Raw genomic sequence first — 20,708 nt, 5'->3', positions numbered from 1 at the left:
TTGGCAAATTTTGATCCCTTGAATTTCTATGTGAATTTTAGAATCAGCATGTTAATTTTTGCGCCCCCCCCCCAAAAAAAAACAGTTGGAATTTTGATAGAGATTACACTGAATGTGTAGGTCTCAAAGTCTTGTTTTGTGTGTTTGCTTTGGGCACTGAAATGGTATCTTGGGAATCTGCCTTTCTTGTTCTCCCAGTCAATGAAGTTATCATTGCCCTTAGTCCTGAGAGAAAAGGAGAAAGGTTCATGTGAACATTAGATGTTAGCATTCATATAAATGTTAGCAATTAAGTGTTTTTCTCTCTCTCAGTTTCCTCTCATATAAAGTGGGTTTAGTAAGTGTATTTTTGTCTAAAGATGTTGTGAAGATTAAATGAGAGAATCCATGTGGTGTGCCCAACAAGCACTGGATAAATAATCAAGTATAAGTAATCCACAATAGAACCAACTGTACTCCAGGCATTTTTGCATCTAGATTGATTCTCCAATCCTTCATCCATGGCTTCATCTCCTACTGCTGTCTCGGGTGTGATCTGTACTCCAGGAAATCCTGCATCCATCTGATTCTCCAAAGTCCATGTTCTTCCAACTTCATTGGCAGATGTTTGATAGGTTTAAACATAGAAAATAAGAAGAATATTTATGATATGTAGCAAAAAGGATATTTTTCACTAAGAAAACTTTAATGGAAAAGAAGAATCATTTCCAGGCTCCAGGGAAATGGGGAGTAAAGAAACAACTGTTGGAACATATCTTTTTAATCCTTAAGAAATTCCATCTCCTGGTCTTGGTAACTGGGATGCTCATGACTTAGAGCCAGGCAGGAGCTAACAGATAAGGAGACCCTCGGGGTCTGCTGAGATGAAGTGTCAGGTAGAGATTGTGTGTGTTTACTTTATTGTGATCTCCATGTCCATATGCTCTCCAGCCTCCCGGAAGTCTGCTCCCTTTAATAACCAACTTGGTCTGTTCCTCAGTTCAGCCCCCTCCTCAAGTGTCTTGAGAATTCTTAGGTGATACAAGTTCTCTTCTTGGCTTCTGCACCTCTGATTAACTTAAAGACATCCTTGTTAATATCTCATAGCTAAAGAATCTTGCTAGTAGTATAAATGGAAACTGAACTCCTCTTTGAGCCACTGTCATTTTCCTGATATTGGAAATGTGATTTATTACATTCACTTTTTTGAGTTAACAAACCATAAAATACAGTATAATCCAGTAATGAGAGAATGGATTTCCTTAACAGTTACAGCTTTTACAAATGACAGACTAGTTTTTAATACAATTTCCATAGACTTTGAGGAGGGTGTTTATGGGCAGTAAGCAAATGAGTTTGTGTGTGTGTGTGTGTGTGTGTGTAAAACTAATCTCATGCTCATTTCTTCATTCTCCGCCTCATCCTATGAACTATTGATGCCTTATCCATCCTCTTAAGTTTCTCTCAAATGTACCATCTACCATAAAACCTATCTGGACCCTCCCAGCTTCTCAAACTGTGTGTGGTGAAGCACCAGTTTCTTTCTTTTCCATTCAAATAGACTAATAATTTTGTAAAATATGACAAGTATAACTAATGAGAAAAATGAAATTTAAAAAGACATACAAAATATAACCTCCATTTAAAAAGATGTGAGATGGTCTTCTTTGAACTTCTATATAAACAGAGTTTTATAAATCTCACACAGCACCTACTAGGTGTCACTTTGTATGACAGTTATTTGCATACTTACATTATCCCTCAACAAGGTTGTAAGCTCGTTGAGTCAGGACTTTGTGTATTGTTAATCTTGGTATACCATCACTTCCTCATATAATGCTTGAACACGCTTATTAAATTAAACTTCTGACTCAATATTGAAGGAACTTAGACATCCACTTAAATAGGTGGCCATCTTTATGTACTTGATCATCAAAAAATTTCAACAGAAGCTTCCTGTCCTGGCTTTGTATATGGTGACTGGGGTTTATGATTCATGTAGAAGGCACTGGTAAAAGTCCCCTTACAGATAAGGAGATAATGTTGATGACTCTACACTACTGATAAAAAAACAGACCAGCTAGACCTTCCTCATAATGTTGTCCTCAGGGTTCATGCAGTAGGAGCACTTATTTAAATATTTTTCTAACTGAATCATCTCATTAAGAGAGTGAAAAAAACTTAGTGAAGGTCTAGAAGGGATCCTGAATGGATTAATCCTATATTAAATTCCTTGCCATAGTAAGTTGTCATCTAGCTAGATTCCAGTGGGCAAAACAACTAACATGGGTATATAATAGATGACTGTGTTTGCTCCTGAAGTAGTTGTTCAGTCGCTAAGTTGTGTCCAACTCTTTGAGACCCCATGGACTGCAGCACGTCAGGCTTCCCTGTCCTTCACTATCTCTTGGAGTTTGCTCAAACTCGTGTCCGTTGAATCGGTGATGCCATCCAACCATCTCTTCCTCTGTTGCTCCCTTCCCCTCCTGCCCTCAGTCTTTCCCAGCTTCAGGGTCTTTTTCCAATGAGTCCCTCAGGTAGAGTGGATTCTTTAGAGCTTAGTGTTGTCTCCAGTGGTCAGGTTACCTGGAACCCTCCATATTGGGAAAAGGAGACTCGGTTTGCTCTAGGAACCTCGGAAGATAGCATTTAATCAAACAGGACAGTACATGAAAGCAGTGCTTCTCAAACTGTGTGTGGTGAAGCACCAGTTTCTTAATTCAAGTAGACTAATAATTTTGTAACATGTGACAAGCATAAATAATGAGAAAAATGAAAGTTAAAAAGACATACAAAATATAACCTCCATTTAAAAAAATTAGATCCGACAGACTAAAATTACTTAGTCAAATTGCTGTATGACACTTCGAGTAACACTGGATTAGAGGGTGGGCTGTCATGACTGCCCACACAGGGGCTTGGATCATCTGTCCATGGAGTCCATTAGGAGATCTGTTTGACTATAATGAAAGCTCAGGGGTAAGAAAAGATGCTGATGTTTTGAATTTCTTCTTCTTCTGTAGAATGAAAAGATTTGAAAAGGAAGGGGGAGTTTGTAATACAATTGAAATGGTATCTTTGGAAATAGCTTTCATATTTAAGATTGATTTTAGTGGTAAAGTGAAACACAGTGAGACTCTCAAGACCCAAGTCATGAGAGTTTAAGCAAAAGACAAACAATAAATACCTACTCAAACCTGAGGCTGCAGAAGTGAAGACGGAACAGTAGCAGAATTATTTACTAAGTACCATTATGTACTAAATATAGTACTAAGCTCTTTACCTAGGCTATCTCGTTTCATCTTTACAAGAATCCTGTGCGGTAGCACTATTAACCTCATTTTTCAGATGAGGAAACGGGCTCTAAAAAAGATTGAGTAACTTGCCCCAAGGTCACGTCAGATGAATGGCGTGATTGTCAGATGGTTGGAGTGTGTAACCCAGAACCTAGATTCTTAGGTTCTTAAATGAGTGTCTTTATAGAGAGGTTTTGGCAAATCTCACTTAGCATTTTCAGCCATGGACTTGAGGATTATCAGTGTCCTTGGATACCAGATAGCGCATTAGCCACTCTTTTTAGTCCTTCAACTGTCTTTTGTCTAAATTTTTAGAAATTTGGCCTTGTATAGGAGAGATGAACCGGAGTGGGAACTGGCAACCCACTCCAGTATTCTTCCCTGGAAAATTCCACGGACCGAGGAGCCTGGCGGGCTACAAACCATGGGGTCGCAAGGAGTCCAACACAACTGAGAACTGAGCACACAGACGGGAGAGATGAAGTGGTTTAGTGAGAGACAGTTCTGAGGGTTATAGTCATGGCTGAAGCAAAATAACTCTGAAGTAGATTGAACCTAGGGTGGGTGATAACACTAGGCCAGAGATTCTCAATTCCAATTTTTAGGTGGCATTCTATAAATCTAATTCTTTTAAAAAATATTTATGAATTTAATTTATTTATTTATGGCCATGCTGTGGCGAGTGGAGCTTGCTGCTCTCTAGTTGCGGTGTGCGGGCTTCTCATTGCAGTGGCTTCTCTTGTTGCAGAGCCCAGGCTGTAGGGCATGTGGGCTTCAGTATTTGTGGCTCCCAGGCTCCAGAGCACAGGCTCTTAGTTGCTCCGTGGCATGGGGGATCTTTCTGGACCAGGGATTGAACCTATGTCTCCTGCATTGGCAGGAGGATTCTTTACCACTGAGCCCCCAGGGAAGCCCTGTAAATCTAATTGTAGTCATGTAGTTCTGTAGTCTCTCCATTGCATAGGATAAAGAATTTCATCTAGGCTATGTTAAGTATAATGTAAGCTGTGTTGAAGAGATCAAACCAATCAATCCTAAAGGAAATCAGTCCTGAATATTCATTGGAAGGACTGATGCTGAAGCTGAAGCTCCAGTACTTTGGCCATCTGATTTGAAGAACTGATGCATTGGAAAAGACCCTGATGCTGGGAAAGATTGAAGGCAGGAGGAGAAGGGGACCACAGAGGATGAGATGGTTGGATGGCATCACTGACTCGATGGACATGAGTTTGAACAAACTCTGGGAGACAGAGAGGGACAGGGAAGTCTGGGGTGCTGCAGTCTATGGCGTCGCAAAGAGTCAGACACGCCTGAGCAACTGAACTGAACTAATGTTCAGTCCGTTAGTGCTATGGCTTTCCAAATGAGTTTACCCTCTAAAAGATTAATTTTGTGAAATGTTTTTGGAGTTTGAGTTTTTTATTTGTTTGCTTAAGAAATAGAATAGAGCGTGTAATTAGTCATGGATGGTATTTTTTTCCCAACAGCAGAACTTAGAACAAGAACTTGCACACGTTGTTCTAAAGAGCTGCACACTCCACTGCACTATTGGTACTCAGTGAAAGTAACTCCTGGGGGAGGAGAGGGGGTTTTCTTTAATTAAAATGGAATACAGGAACTTCCCTGGTGGTCCAGTGGCTAAGACTCTGTAGTCCCAATACAGAGGGCCTGGGTACAATCCCTGGTCAGGGAACTAGATCTCACATGCCGCAACTAAGATCCAGTGCAGCCAGATAATAAAATGAATATTTTTTTAAAATGGAGTACAGTGTTCACTGCTATTTGAAATACATATTCCCTAATACATGACTTGAAAATTTGTAATTGTTTATTATCAGACATTCAGATTCAACCGTGTCACCTGTGCTGCTTTGAAGTTATCTATTTTTTTTTACATGTTACTAAAAATAAATTTTAATTTAAAAAACAGACCCAATACATTTGTTTCTTGTGGCAGCCAAATATCTTTGGACTTACTCCTACCTTTAACAAGAGAAACACTACCCTTGAATATATTTCTAAACCAAGCATGAGAGTTAAAATTACCATCTTTTCATTTGAGTAGAGGTGCTAATCTGATGAAGAGGAGAAAGAGTCCTCCTGCTAAGATTATAGCAGGCTTGCTGTGGTAAAAGGAAAAGAATATCAAAATAAATTTAAACCTACCTGAATATCATAAATTAAAATTTTATTTTAAGTTATTTAAAGTCAGTGTAATATTATTGCCTTTGTTGTTGTTGGGTTTTTTTTTTTGTTTATTTGTTGTGCATAAGACATTTTGGGTGGTGTGAGCTGAAAACTCAGATGGTAAGGAATCTGCCTGCAATTCAGGAGACCTGGGTTTGATGCATGGGTGGAGAAGATCCCCTGCAGAAGGGACTGGCTACCCACTCCAGTGTTCTTGCATGGAGAATCCCATGGACAGGGGAGCCTGGCAGGGTGCAGTCCATGGGGTCGCAAAGAGTCGGATATGACTGACCAACTAAAACGCACACACAGATGAAAACAGACTATGAGGATTCCCCCCCACCCAGATAAACAAGAAGTCTATCCAGAGAAACATTTTATTCTACTTGGGGAAAATAGGTGTGTGTCTGTCTGTGGAGCAGTTTTACGGTCCCTCATTTCTGCAGTGAACGTGTCTGTACCCCTGCAGGGCTGCAGCCAGGTTGCTGATTTTGGACCAAGCACCACTCCTCTGAGCTGACCAGTTTGCACTGCATATTAATGAATGGTGGTGAGCTCAGCTTTGAAGAATGCCAACAGGGTTATTTCTTCCTTATCAATAGTAACTAAAAATGAAAAGGCTACATTTCATATTAATTAAATATTGTTGTTTTCATAGTTTGTCTCTGAGCATACATCTAGGAGATTTTTGAGAGCTGAGCTAAAAATACTCCTTTTGTATAACCTATACTTTTCAAACTCCAAAGAAATGTGGAAAGTTATATTTAAGGAAAACAGCTCTCTTCTATTTTTCTGGCATTCTCTGGGTGACATTCTACCTGTCTTTAAAGAAAAGTTTTTTTTGATGTGGGCCATTTTTAAAGTCTTTATTGAACCTGTTACAGTATTGCTTCTGTTGTTTATATTCTGGGTCTTTAGCCATGAGACATGTGGAATCTTAGTTCCCTGACCAGGAATTGAAACCACGTCCCTTCCATTGGAAGGTAGATTCTTAACCACTGGACCACCTTGGAAGTCCCTCATGTAGTTCTTTTTTCAATAGTGAAAGATAGCAAGGGGATACAGAAATGTTTTATTTAACTTCGTAATATATACTTTGGGAGGTTGATAAAATACATTGCCAATAAGGAAATGATAAATGTCTGTTGCAAGGCACTGTTATACTCGGAAATAACATTTGATAACAATGCTTTACAGCTTATAAAATCATTTCCTTTAAATTATTCCTCATAGCAACCCATGTGAGGTAGATACTACTATTCCCATTTTGAAATGAGGAAAGTTACTTTAACAGCAATGATAGTCTTAGTAACTATCCCGTTTCATTAAAACACACCTACATACCCGTACACTGTGTGTGTCCTAAAACTGGTGTAATGAGGAGGTTGAGGGGCCATGTGGTAGCAGAGAAGAGCAAGTCTGAGACAGACCAGAAAGACAGACGCACTTTTGAAACACAAGGCACACTCTCCCACATCTCCTGTTATGCTTTCTTCTTTCCAGGGGCACTGGATGTTGGAACCTTTCTTCCCAGTCTTCTTCCTTGCATTTCCAAGGCCATAGCTGGCAAGAAATATGGGGACAGCCCCCAGTTTAAGCAGCTTGTTCTGATTTTAGATATGACTCCTCTTGTCACTGAGCATATCTGTCACCCTGTTATTCTGAACAGACTTAGTTTATGGTGACTTCTTCTTGACTGAGGGATTGAAAGAAGTGGCATAAATTTTGTAAGGTCATCACCTTTCTTTCTCTTTCTTGCTCACTCTCTTGAGGCCCGAGGATGGGAAGATGAAGATTGTGAATTACAGATGGAGCTGCCCAATGCATGGAGAGGACTCTGACTTACTGTAAGGAAATGCTAACAGTCATCTCTTTCTTTCTGGTTCCCTGGAGTATACGATGGTGAAGATTCACCAGAGGGGAGCTTCAGTAAAATATGCTTTTTAGTCCTATCCTCCATATACATACCTGTTTGTATGGAATGTAAACTACCATTTTGCTGACACTGGCTTAAGTAATAATTTTGTGCCAGTTGATTCCAGTTTACTTTGCATTCAATCTTGCCCTTGATTTTGTGTAGGATGGGGAACAGTCTGTTTATCTGAATGAGAAAAATACAGTTTCTGTGATAACCTGTTTTTTTTTTTTACTGCTTTATCTAGGTAATTAAACTAGAAAGTTAAAGTCGATCAGTCATGTCCAACTCTTTGAGACCCCATGGACTATACGGACCGTGGAATTCTCCAAGCCAGAATACTGGAGTGGGTAGCCTTTCCCTTCTCCAGGGGATTTTCCCAACCCAGGGATTAAACCCAGGTCTCACACATTGCAGGTGGATTCTTTACCAGCTGAGCCACAAGCGAAGCCCAAGGATATTGGAGCTGGTAGCCTATCCCTTCTTCAGCAGATCTTCCTGACCCAGGAATGGAACCAGGGTCTCCTGCACTGCAGGCGGGTTCATTAGATGGTGTACATATTTTTCATTAGATGGTATATATATATGTGACCATGGGTGATAGTTGCTGGTGGTATGCCATTACCATAGCAACAGGTTCCATTCTGGGTTGCTAGTAATTGCTTCCAGAATTATGACAGCAAAAAGGTTTCCCTGCTGAAGATGCAGAGTGTTTGGGGCAAATGCAACAAAGGGCTCCATCTGAACTACTTATTCATAACCAATAGCTCATTGGCTATGAGGACTGAGAAAGGTTATAACAGCTTCTAGTGACCTCCTGCCCTGTCTTTGTGGTTGTGACAAATGCTGTGTTGCTACTTGGCTTTTGGGAAATGGAGAAGGTAAAGTGGACTTTAGGCTTCCCTGGTGGTTCAGTGGTGAAGAATCCACCTTCCAAGCAGGAGACGCGGGTTTGATCCCTGGGTTGGAAAGATCTCCTGGAGAAGGAAATGGCAATCCACTCCAGTATTCTTGCCTGGGAAATCCCATGGATAGCGAAGCCAAACTGGCTATAGTCCATGGGGTCACAAAGTATCAGACGTGACTTAGTGGCTAAACAACAACAACAAAAGTGAGCTTTGGCCTTGGAGTGCTGCTGCTGCTAAGTTGCTTCAGTTGTGTCCGACCCTGTGTGACCCCATAGACGGCAGCCCACCAGGCTCCTCCATCCCTGGGATTCTCCAGGCAAGAACACTGGAGTGGGTTGCTATTTCCTTCTCCAATGCACGAAAGTGAAAAGTTAAAGGGAAGTCGCTCAGTCGTGTCCGACTCTTAGCGACCTCATGGACTGTAGCCTACCAGGCTCCTCTGTCCATGAGATTTTCCAGGCAAGAGTACTGGAGTGGGTTGCCATTGGCTTCTACATGGCCTTGGAGTATTTCTATTAAAAAATATAATAGCATGAACACCCGGTTTCCTATTCTCCTTCTACATTCAGCTGCCCAATAGATCCTTTTAATTACCTTCCAGGTATAGCCAAAAAAGAGAATAAGGAGGCTTCCATAAAATCTAGTGGTCGTACCGTATTCCAAGGATAAAGTAAGCTTTCAGCCTTTATTTTTCAGATCAGTCAGTTAGTTAAGTTCAGTCGCTCAGTCGTGTCCAACTCTTTGTGACCCCACGGACTGCAGCATACCAGGCTTCCCTGTCCTTCACCAACTTCCAGAGCTTGCTCAGAGTCATATCCATTGAGTCGGTGATGCTGTCCAACCCTCTCATCCTCTTGTTGTTCCCTTCTCTTCCTGCCTAGAATCTTTCCCAGCAGCATCAGGGTCTTTTCCAATGAGTCAGTTCTTTGTAACAGGTAGCCAAAATATTGAAGTTTCAGCTTCAGCATCAGTCCTTCCAATGAATATTCAGGACTGATTTCCTTTAGGATTGACTGTTTGATCTCCTTGCTGTCCAAGGGACTCTCAAGATCTTCTCCAACACCACAGTTCAAAAGCATCAATTCTTCGGCACTCAACTTTCTTTACAGTCCAACTCTCACATCCATGCATGACCACTGGAAAAACCATAGCTTTGTCTAGACAGACCTTTGCTGGCAAAGTAATGTCTCTGCTTTTTGACATGCTGTCTAGATTGGTCATAGCTTTTCTTCCAAGGAGCAAGTGTCTTTTAATTTCATGGCTGCAGTCACCATCTTCAGTGATTTTGGAGGCCCCCAAAATAAAGTCTGTCACTGTTTCCATTGTTTCCCCATCTATTTGCCATGAAGTGATGAGACCCGATGTCATGATCATAGTTTTCTGAATGTTGAGTCTTAAGCCAACTTTTTCACTCTCCTCTTTCACTTTCATTAAGAGGCTCTTTAGTTCTTCTTCAATTTCTGCCATAAGGGTGGTGTCATCTGCATATCTGAGGTTACTGATATTTCTCCTGGCAATCTTGATTCCAGTTTGTGCTTCATCGAGTCCAGCATTTCTCATGATGTACTCTGCATAGAAGTTAAATAAGCAGGGTGACAATATACAGCCTTGACATATTCCTTTCCCAATTTGGAACCAGTCTGTTGTTCCATGTCCATTTCCAACTGTTACTTCTTGACCTGCATACAGATTTTTCAGGAGGCAGGTCAGGTGGTCTGGTATTCCTATCTCTTGAAGAATTTTCCAGTTTGTTGTGATCCACACAGTCAACGGCTTTGGTATAGTCAATAAAGCAAAAGTAGACATTTTTCTGGAACTCTCTCATTTTTTCAATGATCCAGCAGATGTTGGCAATTTGATCTCTGGTTCCTCTGCCTCTTCTAAATACAGCTTGAACATCTGGAAGTTCACGGTTCATATACTGTTGAAGCCTGTCTTGGAGAATTTTGAGCATTACTTTGCTAGTGTGTGAGATGAGTGCAATTGTGCGGTAGTTTGAACATTCTTTGGCATTGCCCTTCTTTGGGATTGGAATGAAAACTGACCTGTTCCAGTCCTGTAGTCACTGCTGAGTTTTCCAAATATGCTGGCATATTGAATGCAGCACTTTCACAGCATCATCTTTTAGGATTTGAAATAGCTCATCTGGAATTCCATCACCTCCACTAGCTTTGCCTCCTGAGGTTCACTTGACTTCAAATTCCAGGATGTCTGGCTCTAGGTGGATGATCACATCACGGTTATCTGCGTCATGAAGATCTTTTTTGTATAGTTCTTCTGTGTGTTCTTGCCACCCCTTCTTAATCTTTTCTGCTTCTGTTATGTCCATACTGTTTCTGTCCTTTATTGTGCCCATCCTTGCATGAAATGTTCCCTTGATATCTCTAATTTTCTTGAAGAGATCTCTAGTCTTTCCCGTTCTGTTGTTTTCCTCTATTTCTTTGCACTGATCGCTGAGGAAGGCTTTCTTATCTCTCCTCACCAGTCTTTGGAACTCTGCATTCAAATGGGTGTATTTCAGGTAAGTTGCTCTTATTTTGTATGAAATGGATGATTCATCTTTTGGTATTAAAACCACTAAGTTTGTTTTATCTTGATATCACAATACTCTAATGTGAATGTTATTACTTTAAAAAAAATTACATTTTATATAAATACTTATCTAATCCCTAACTACTGGGCAGGTGGCTCCATTTCTCTTTCTAAATCATCGTTTACATATTATTTCCCCCTCAAACTCCCCAAACTCAGCTCTTTTAAAACAGGACATCTCAAATTTATGGTGAACCTTTATTGTAGGCTCAAAGTGTGCAAGGCTTAGCAGACCTGTATAAGTGGTATTAGTTTCTGTCATGTAGGTAAAGAGACTTCTCTTTTTTTGATTGAAACAATTCATTTATTAAAAAAATTTTTTTTCCATTTTTAAGAAAGCTTTTTATTTTGTACTGAGGTATAGCCAATTCACAATGTTATGATAGTTTCAGTTGAACAGCGAAGGGACTCAAGACATACATGTACCTGTATCAGTTCTCCCCCAGACTCCCCTCCCATCTGGGTTGCAACGTAACGTTGAGCAGAGTTCCCTATGCTGTACAATCGGTCCTTGTTGGTTATCCATTTTAAATATAGCAATGTGTACATGTCCATCCCAAACTCCCTAACTTCATAGCAAGCAATACTTGTCCTGCTGCTTGCCTAATGTTTTTCCAGGCAAGCAAGTCATTCTCTGAAGGAGTTTTCTTTATCATTCCACTGATACCATTCACTAAAAATGATTCCTAGGCCAACGTTCTGTCATATTCTTCAGCCAGGTGATTACCCCTTGTAATCTGGCTGTTTCATCTCCTCTCCCACCTGCCTAGGCTGTGCCCGAGCTGCACTGAGAACTTGCCCCTTTGTTCCTGAAACCCAGGCGTTCTCACATCTCAGTGACTTTGCACGCACTGTCCCCTCGGCTGGCCTGGAATGCTCCCCCCTGCCCCTGACCTCACGGACACGTTTGCCTGAGGAAAGCCTGACTTCATTCAGCTCCGTGTTACCTCTGTGGTGAAGCCTCCTCTGACTCACTGTCAGCCCATGTAAGGGACACCTGGGGCATTTCCCTGCTGAACACGTGTTCATTTCACCATTACGGAGTAAGTGCTTTTTCTCTTTCGTGTTCCTGAGGACCTGGGGTACTACCTGTATGCAGTGTGTGTTGGGTGAATGCATGCAGGGTCAGAGAAAACTTGTATTTTTATTCTTTTTTATTCTTTTATACTACTAATGGAGAGAAGCAGAGAGGAACCATGTTTCCCGAAGATACTATGAACATGATGGCTTTGTGTTAAACAACATGCTGAACTTATGAATCAGCCAATCTTGGAGTGAACTGTGAAGCGGAGAAATAACTAGTGCCCTGGGCTTTCCTTGTAGGGCTACATTCATGCATTTCCCTGGGGCCTCAAACCTTAAAGAAAGAGAATGAATGAAGTAGAGACTACTTTGGGGCACGAGAGGGTGGACTGTGGAATTTCTGGGAGCCCTGAAACCACCACCACACCCCATGTGTGCAGGTGTCTCTATGCGATGACCCTGAAAGCCTGAAAGATTTTTGAGAGATAACAGAAGCCACCCTTGTGAAGTAAGAATCGCTGGTCTATATAGTTTACTCTGAATATTCTATGGTGTGAGCTGTAAGTGTGTTGATGGGTTTTCCATTTCTTCCTCTCTGAGAAGCTGGTGATAGCCAGGCACCAAGCCTTGCTGTGATCTGGGTTGAACTCTCTCTGTGTCTCCCATCAGCAACTTGTGTGTGGGGATGAGGTCTGCCTCCTTGCTTGAGAACCTTAATTCCAAGTCACAGAAGAGTAGAAAGGTCCTTGTGTTTTACTGATGTACTTGTTCCAGGGCAGGCTCAAATACAACGTCACGTGCTTGGTTTCTATACAAGGCTGTTCTTTCTGTGAATATTCTTTGCTTTTGCTGGTTATTCACATTATCCATTTATAGTTCTGCCGTTTTGTGCCTCTTTTCTTTTCAGCAGTCTCTTGATGAAACGCCTGTTTATTTTCTCTGTGAGCTGAATGTGCTTTGCGTGGCATGGCAGTAGATGGGGTGTTTTAAGCTATCTCTGAGGGAAATGTCACTTCCTATTTGTAATTCCAGTTGAAAGTAGAACTTGAATGTGTCCTGTCTGGCTTCCTTGCATGCATGCATGCTCTGTCGCTCAGTTGTGTCCAGTTCTTTGTGACCCCGTGGACTGTAGCCCACCAGGCTCCTCTGTCCATAGGATCTCCCAGGCAAGAATACTGGAGTGGGTTTCTATTTCCTTCTCCAGGGGATCTTCCTGACCCAAGGATTGAACCTGGGTCTCCTGCATTACAGGCAGATTCTTTACCACTGAGCCACCAAGGAAGACCACAAGCATGGCTCTTGATCAGCAAATCAATGAACAAAAAATATTCTGTTACTTTCTTCTTGGAGAATTAGGTGGCGCACAATGAATGCCATGATAGGCTGGGTCCTGAAATTTGGTCACAGGGTAAGTCTGCGGGAAAGTTAAATTTGTTAACTTGAGACAGCAAGGAGAGAGCACAGCAGGGGTACTTTGGGGCATTCAACAAGCAAAATACAGATCTTTTTGTCGGATCTGGACTTGTTTGAATGCTTTTGGGAGGGACAAGGGAAGAGATGACCAACACTGAACTGGGTGGTATCGTGTCATGAAGCAGGGCAGTTTAGTAACTGGTATCTCAGCATCTTTGTTCAGGGTGGTTGAGGGACAGAGAGAGGCTGGGGAAATCATTGGGAAGAAAGCAGGATTCAGAGGAATGGTCTTGCTGCCTGCTCTGCCCTGCGGGGAAATGCTTTCTGTTGACCTGGTCTGACTCTGTTGGAGACATCTCAGAGGTGCTTTACAGGCTTTCACGTGAGGGATAAACAGTGGGGCTGAGATTAAGGAGCAAATGGACTTGGCCAGATGAGGCAGGCAAGATACAACCAAACCACCAAACAGGACTGACCACTCAGCCATTGTACTGACTTTCCTTAAAATAAAATTTTAATAGTTGTCTGGCTGAATAACCATGACTTATAACAGAAGGCAAGGAATTCGACTTCTTACCCAACTTCATTCACATGATTCCTGTCCTGAAAGTTGCTCAGTTGTGTCCAATTCTTTGTGATCCATGGACTGTAGCCCACCAGGCTCCTCTGTCCATGAAATTCTCCAGGCAAGAATACCGGAGTGGGTTGCCAACTCCTTCTCCAGGGGATCTTCCCAACCCAGGGATCGAACCCACATCTCTATGTCTCCTGCATTGGCAGGCAGGTTCTTTACCACTAGTGCCACCTGGGAAGCATGATTAAACATCCTTTATTCATTGCCTGCCTTGTGGTCGTGCTAGGTATTTATATTTTCTCTTGTAGGCTGAAACATTAATGAATAATTAATCCTTTCTCTTTCAGCTGAAAGAGTATGTATAGACATGCTTGTGTTTGTTGATATTGTCTTGCATTTACAAACTCATTATAGTAAGTGTGAGGCACTAGGAAAAAACAAGACATAATCCTTGCACAAGAGGATGAATTTGTTGTTGTTTGGTTGCTCAGTTGTGTCTGACTCTTTGCTGCCCGTGGACTGTAGCCCATCAGGCTCCTCTGTCCATGGAATTCTGTAGACAAGAATATTAGAGTAGGTTGCTATTTCCTCCTCCAGGGGATCTTCCCAACCCAGGGAGTGAACCTGTGTGTCCCACATTGCAGGCAGATTCTTTACCACTGAGCCACCAGGGAAGCTCCTGAATATTGCTGTTCAAGAGAATATTCTGTGATGATGGCCCAATATGGTATTCATAGACCCTTGTGTCTCTTGAACACTTGGTATGTGGCTCATGAGACTGAGGAACTGGGAGTTTTAATGTATGTTTAATTAATTTAAATATTAATAGTGGCACTTGAGGCTAGTGGTGACCACTTTGGACAGCATGGCTCTGTAAATTCACAAATGAGAGAAAGAATCACAGGTGCTCACAACTCAGAGTATGATCTGTACTCCAATATAGGTCCCTATGATATGTTCTAGGAGCATAGGACTTAAGACCCTGATGCTGGGAAAGATTAAGGGCAGGAAGAGAAGGGGGCGACAGAGGATGAGTTGGATGGCATCACCAACTCAATAGACAAGAGTTTGAGCAAACTCCAGGGGATGGTGAAGGACAGGGAGCCTGGCGTGCTGCAGTTCATGGGGTTGCAAAGAGCCAGACACGACTTAGCGACGGAACAACAAACAAGGAGCACAGGAGACAGCCTCCAATGGGGAGGTGACAGGGAACGAACCCAGAGGAGAGGAGATTCCATGGGAGTGAGACTTTGAAACGAAATAATAATAATAGGAGTAATTCTTTTAATTATTTTGGCAGAGGCAAAGGACAGGAAATTGGGAGGGTTCATTCCAGGTAAAATGCAGAGTGCAAAAGCACTGAAGCATAAAAAACATGTATGTATGTAGGTTCCGGTGGCTTGGTAAGTGTGGCTTGGTAAGGTCTAAGTGTAGATCACTGCAATAATATACTCTGTGACATAGCTCTTGTGGTAAAGGCCTACCTGAACAGATTAAAAACAAATTTAACATTTTAAACACTTATGGTATTTCAAATAAAATTAAAAAGTATTTAAAATAAAACAATGCCTACCAGTATGGTAGGCATTGTTGGAGAAACGGCCCCATTTATCATGTAAAACAGACGCATGAGTTGCCCTTAGGATCCCCATTTCACGGAGAGAAAACTGAGGCCTACAAAGGTAAAGGAATTTGCCTGCAGACACAAAGTGGACAGAGTCAGAATTTGAATCCAGACCTGTTACTTCAGAGATCAATATCTTCATCAGTGACCCTCTGTCTCTCATTTCAAATTCTTCTCAGTTTGGAATTATGATGTATTTCCCTTGGTCTGTCTTTTGTGACATGTTCCCACCACTGGAAGTCCACTCCTTTTGTTTTAAAAATTTTCCAGTTTCATATTGAAAACGTTTTTCTGGCATAGAGACTGATATTATGAGATCGTCTGTTCTTAGTTAATACTAAGCGTTTCATGAACTCAGGTTTTGAGAATACCTCAATTGACAACTCCTTGCTTTTTCTGTATATTATTGGCACTAGGAGTCTTTTATATCCTAAATTGGAGTAGTTAGGGAATTAGTTAAACTGGAGGAGCCAGTGCATTCATTCCCAAATTTGAATGGGCTCCCATGACCATCATTCCCAGAGAATTCTTGCTTCCCTGTGGGGGGAATGGCTTGTTATTTGAGCCTCTCCACATCTTACCCTAAAGGTCATGACCCTGGACTCCAGCTTCTTTCTTCCTTTTCACCCTTTTTTGAGAGCAGATCTTAGTGACTGGATAGAAGCTCTGCTATCCTTAACCGAGAGGAACCTAACTGAGGTTAACTGGCAAGCACGGTCAAGGCCTGAAAATATTCCTTCCTGACTGAGACAGTACCTGTGTTTTTCAATTCAGACGTGAAAGAACTCCCTTGCTGTTATTTGCTGAATTTCCCCAAAAGTCCATCTCAAAGTCATACATCTAACATTTGTTCCTGCCAGGCCTGAGCGTGTAAAGACAGGTAATCAGCAGTACCTGTTTGGAGCACTGTGCACACCACTGCTGATTCAGGGCAGAGGGCAAGGACGGAATAGACAGTCTAGAGGGTCTGAGCTCATGTTATCCACAGCTGGAGAAGCTTTCCAGAGGAGGACTAACATCAGGCCCTGTGAGAAGGGTAGGACTTAGCTGAGCAGAGAAGGAATGGGGAAGGATGAGAGAATGGTCTGGCTCAAGTAGAAAATGCAACTTTGGCTGCATATTGAAATCATCTGGGGAGGGACTTCCCTGGTGGTCCAGTGATTAAGACTCAGTGCTTCCAATGCAGGGGACACGGGTTCTATCCCTGACTGGGGAACTAAGGTCCCACATGCTGTGTGATGCAGCCAATAAATAAATAAAATAAAAAATAATAAAATTACCTAGGGAGCTTTAAAAATAGCTCCCCTAAAGATTCTGGTTGGTTTGAGTTGTAACCTAGGCAGCTGACTTTTTTAAGCTTCACAGGTGATTTTCGTGGACAGCCTGAGAACCACTGCCATCATCTCCATTACTCAAAATTCAGTCCTCGGACCAGCAGAGCCGTCCCCACCTGGAAGCTTGTTAGAAATCCTGAACTTCAAGTCTCATCTCGGACTTAGTGAATCAGAATTTTCATGTTCACAAGATCCCCGGTGGCCTGTATGCACAGTACAGTTTGAGACTCCCTGCTGTAGAGGAAAAAAGAGAGATATGGCTGAAGAGGGCAGATCACCTAACCAGATTTTCTTGTGCTAGGCTAGGAATGAATTACAGGTAGGCAGTGATACTACTTTGCCCTCAAGCTGCCGGGGACGCTTGTATTTCTTGTTGCAAGACATCTCTGGTTATCTGTGCTCTATAAATATTCTTGCGTTCTCTCTGGGTGCCTTGAGGGGGAAAAAGGCAGGGCAGCACCAGCTCAAGAACTGGACTGCACTCTATCAGTAGTGACGATCCCCTGGAGGTTTTTTATCCAAAGGGGTTCTGTGTAGTGTTTTGTAGTCTAGAAAGATTTTCCTGGCAGAAGCACATGGAATGCACTAGGCGGGATGTTCTAGGGTTGGGGAGACATGGTCTACGTGTTGCAATAATTCCCACGAAAGTTGAGAAAGGCTAAGAGTTAAGAGCTTGATCATGCTTTAGGAATCTGTATAACATGTAAATACCTGTCCCCAAATCTCCAGGGCAGAGCTTGGAAGAAATAGTAACAGACACATTTTTGGAGTCCCCTTATAACTTTTTGTTTTATTTTAGTATCCTTGTAGGGCATCCTCTCAGAGAGTCAGGAAAGTTTCTGATGATTAAAATCTACTTGACATAAATAAGGTCATAAACAGGCAACCCTAACTCTGCAGGATCCTCTAGTTCTTGGTGGGTGGGATCTTCTGACTTGAGGGTTATTAGTGATTTCAAAGGAGAAAGGATAACAATGATGGTCATCATTTGGTGAATGGGCAGCGAGGGAGAATTTCAGGAAATGGAGAGGTTAAAAGTCCAAGTATGAAAGGCTGGCTCTTGTGGAGACTCAGAATGATGTATTCTGAGTTGGGACAACAGTATTCTAGTTGGGACAACACTTTTAGGGGAGCCTGTATATTTTTGGAGATTATTTTGTTTGGAAAAAAATACTGAATTTATCAGTCCACTAACTTGCTCACTCTTCGACACCAAACTTAAGCTGTCTTCTTCCATGAATTCTTCCTGAGTCACCCCAGCTCATAGTCTATTCTCTCTTTCTCTATTTCCAAAAATCTTTTTTAATGAGTCATCAAGTATTTTTTTTTAGTCCTGATATTTTAAAAGTATTATGGTATATACTGATTTTGTAATAATTCACTCAAGGTTTTAAAGAATTTTTTATTGGAGTATAGGTGATTTACAATATTGTGTTACTTTCTGCTGGACAGCAAAGTGAATCAGTTATAGGTGTGCAATATATCCACTCTTTTAGATTGTTTTCCTATATAGGTTTTTTAGAGTACTGAGCAGAGTTCCCTGTTCTACCTGTAGGTTCCTATTAGTTATCTATTTTGTATATAGAAGTATGTCTATGTCAATCTTAGTCTCCCAGTTTATCCCCCCCATTCAGCCATGATAACCATAAGATTGTTTTTTTATATTTACAGCTCTATTTCTGCTTTGTAAATAAGTTCATCTGTACCATTTTTAAGATTCCACATATAAGTGATATCATTTGTATTTGTCTTTCTCTGTCTGACTTACTTCACTCAGTATGACAATCTCTAGGCCCATCCATGTTGCTGCAGGGTTTTTAAAACATTTTTCTTATTTATGAAGGTGTCCTATATTCCTGGAGAAGGAAATGACAACCCACTCCAGTGTTCTTGCTTGGAGAATTCATGGACAGAGGAGCCTGGTGGGCTACAGTCCATGGGGTCACAAAGAGTCGGACATGACTGAGTGACTGACACATACATCCTATGTTCCTCAGTAAATTATAAGCATCTTGAGGACGTGGACCTTGTCTAATTCCTCTTGTCCTCTTGGGAATTTATGATTGTTTGAAATAACTGTTCTCAGGGTGCTCATAATTGAGTATTAATGGTAAAAAGTAGTTTGCCATATCCTTTTTTGTTTTCCAAATTTGTTGTGTTTTCCAAGTTTGTTGATGTTTCTTTTGAAGAAAAGAATGAAGGGGAAGAGGGAAGGCTGAAGAATCTTCAAAGACAGTAAAAATACTTTATGTATTTTAAATTACATTCTGCAGTTAAAAATTAACTCAAAGTTGTACTATCAGATAACATCTTTTTTTGTGCTTTCAGTGCTTCGTTTCAAAAGAGGAGGTTTTAAAAAAGTGTGGATTCGTAGTGTCTTAGTAAACAGTCCTGTTTTCCTCATCTTTTTAAATGGTACCCATTCTCCTTAGCTGCTTTTCTCATCTTGCCATTTGGGTTTCTTTTTCTTTTTTCTTTCTGTTTAGAAGTGATGCCATTTGTTGGAGGAAGGTAACTCTTGACCATGTTTGTAGGCAAGAGTGTCACTAGTCATGTGGATGTGAGCCACTAACACATTTGACTGTGTTTATGGGAGAAGTATTAAATTTAACACTTTAATGGTTTTAGTTTAAGTCATGACATGCTATGGTCATGCCTTTTCTTGGAATTAGGAAACCTAGTATTTGCCAAACTTAGGACATTGAAAATGTGTCAGTGTCACCTAACTGTTGTGGCAAACAGGAAATTATTTTAATCGTAGTCTCGTGATGTTTGACATTATGGTAAAAGAAGCTTGTATTATGTAGAGAAATCCAGGTAGAGGCTGAGTGAAAACAGTAAAAGTACTTTACCAGGTTTAAATTTTTAAAAATATAATAATCATAAAAACCTAAGCAGGGAAAGATCTTTTCAAAGAATTCCTTAATGTATCAATCAGTAGTTTATATCCTTAAAGAATTTTTTATGGTATAATAATGAGGATTTATAACAGAACAAAAATAACCTATTTCCTAACATTAGCCTCTCTGCCTGCGGAGGTGGTAAGACTTGTTAATGCAGATGAGGCTGCCTTCTGTTGTGTGATGCTAATAGGAAATGGATCATTGCAGTTTATGGGGCACTTAGCCATTTTGGTTCATGATAAATGACTGACTTCAACTGGCATTCCTTCACGGATTTCCCACTATTCATCACCTGAAAGAATGGAACCCAAACATGAAGTTGATTTTGAAGTTGTCAAGTTTCACTGTGGCGTCAATCCATCATAAGCCAAAGTATTCGTTGAGTTAGGAAGAAATCGTATGAATGAAAACACCCATAAATGTTTTATGCTCCTATTTGCTTTTGTTCAGAAGCCAGTTTTGTCACTGTTCTATCCTCCTCTAACTTCTGTTCCCTCTTCGCCTTCCCCTCCCCTTCTCCAAACAAGCTTAGGTTTTGAAAAGTCCCTAGATTTTATCTCTGCAGATGGTTTGATGTCGTTACATTGTTTTGTTCTATAAAATCAGCCCAAAACAAGCAGGAAGAATGGAAATATCTTTTAACGCATATGTCCCCCTACAGGCCAGGCATTACACAAAATTAGTCTGGAAAACTTTTTCACTGCTATATTTTTGCTATTATTATGCTTTTTCCTTGCTTTTCTTATCATCTTTCCTTGAAATATTATCTTGAAATACCTGCCATTCCCTACCCTCCAGAACACACACCATTTTTGAGTAGGGAGGAAAAAGGCCGCCTATTTGAATAAAGTCACACTATCCTACAGTTAGACTCTCAGACTCTCCCTCTCAGAGGATTATTCAGCTTAATTTCAGGGAGGCCTTTCTGGCACCATAAGGGTTACCCAAGATCCAACCACG

The 20,708-nt window shown here is 41.1% G+C and overlaps 1 protein-coding gene across 14 annotated transcripts in view; it reads left to right on the top strand.

Moving 5' to 3' along the window:
• Positions 1-20,708, top strand: part of GREB1L (GREB1 like retinoic acid receptor coactivator) — a 244,054-nt gene that overhangs the window by 46,081 nt on the left and 177,265 nt on the right. The window contains exons 2-3 of one of the 14 annotated variants that reach the window (XM_024984509.2): positions 7,235-7,309; positions 11,648-11,920. The exons of 11 other annotated variants lie outside the window; for them this stretch is intronic. The gene's annotated coding sequence lies outside the window, so the exon portion shown is untranslated. The remainder of the gene's footprint in view (positions 1-7,234; positions 7,310-11,647; positions 11,921-20,708) is intronic. 2 more of the 14 variants (XM_024984508.2, XM_059881030.1) reach the window with 2 other exon arrangements.

This window comes from Bos taurus, chromosome 24 (assembly GCF_002263795.3).
Source record: "Bos taurus isolate L1 Dominette 01449 registration number 42190680 breed Hereford chromosome 24, ARS-UCD2.0, whole genome shotgun sequence".
Taxonomy (NCBI): Eukaryota; Metazoa; Chordata; class Mammalia; order Artiodactyla; family Bovidae; genus Bos; species Bos taurus.
This window is presented reverse-complemented; position numbering and strand designations above follow the sequence as displayed.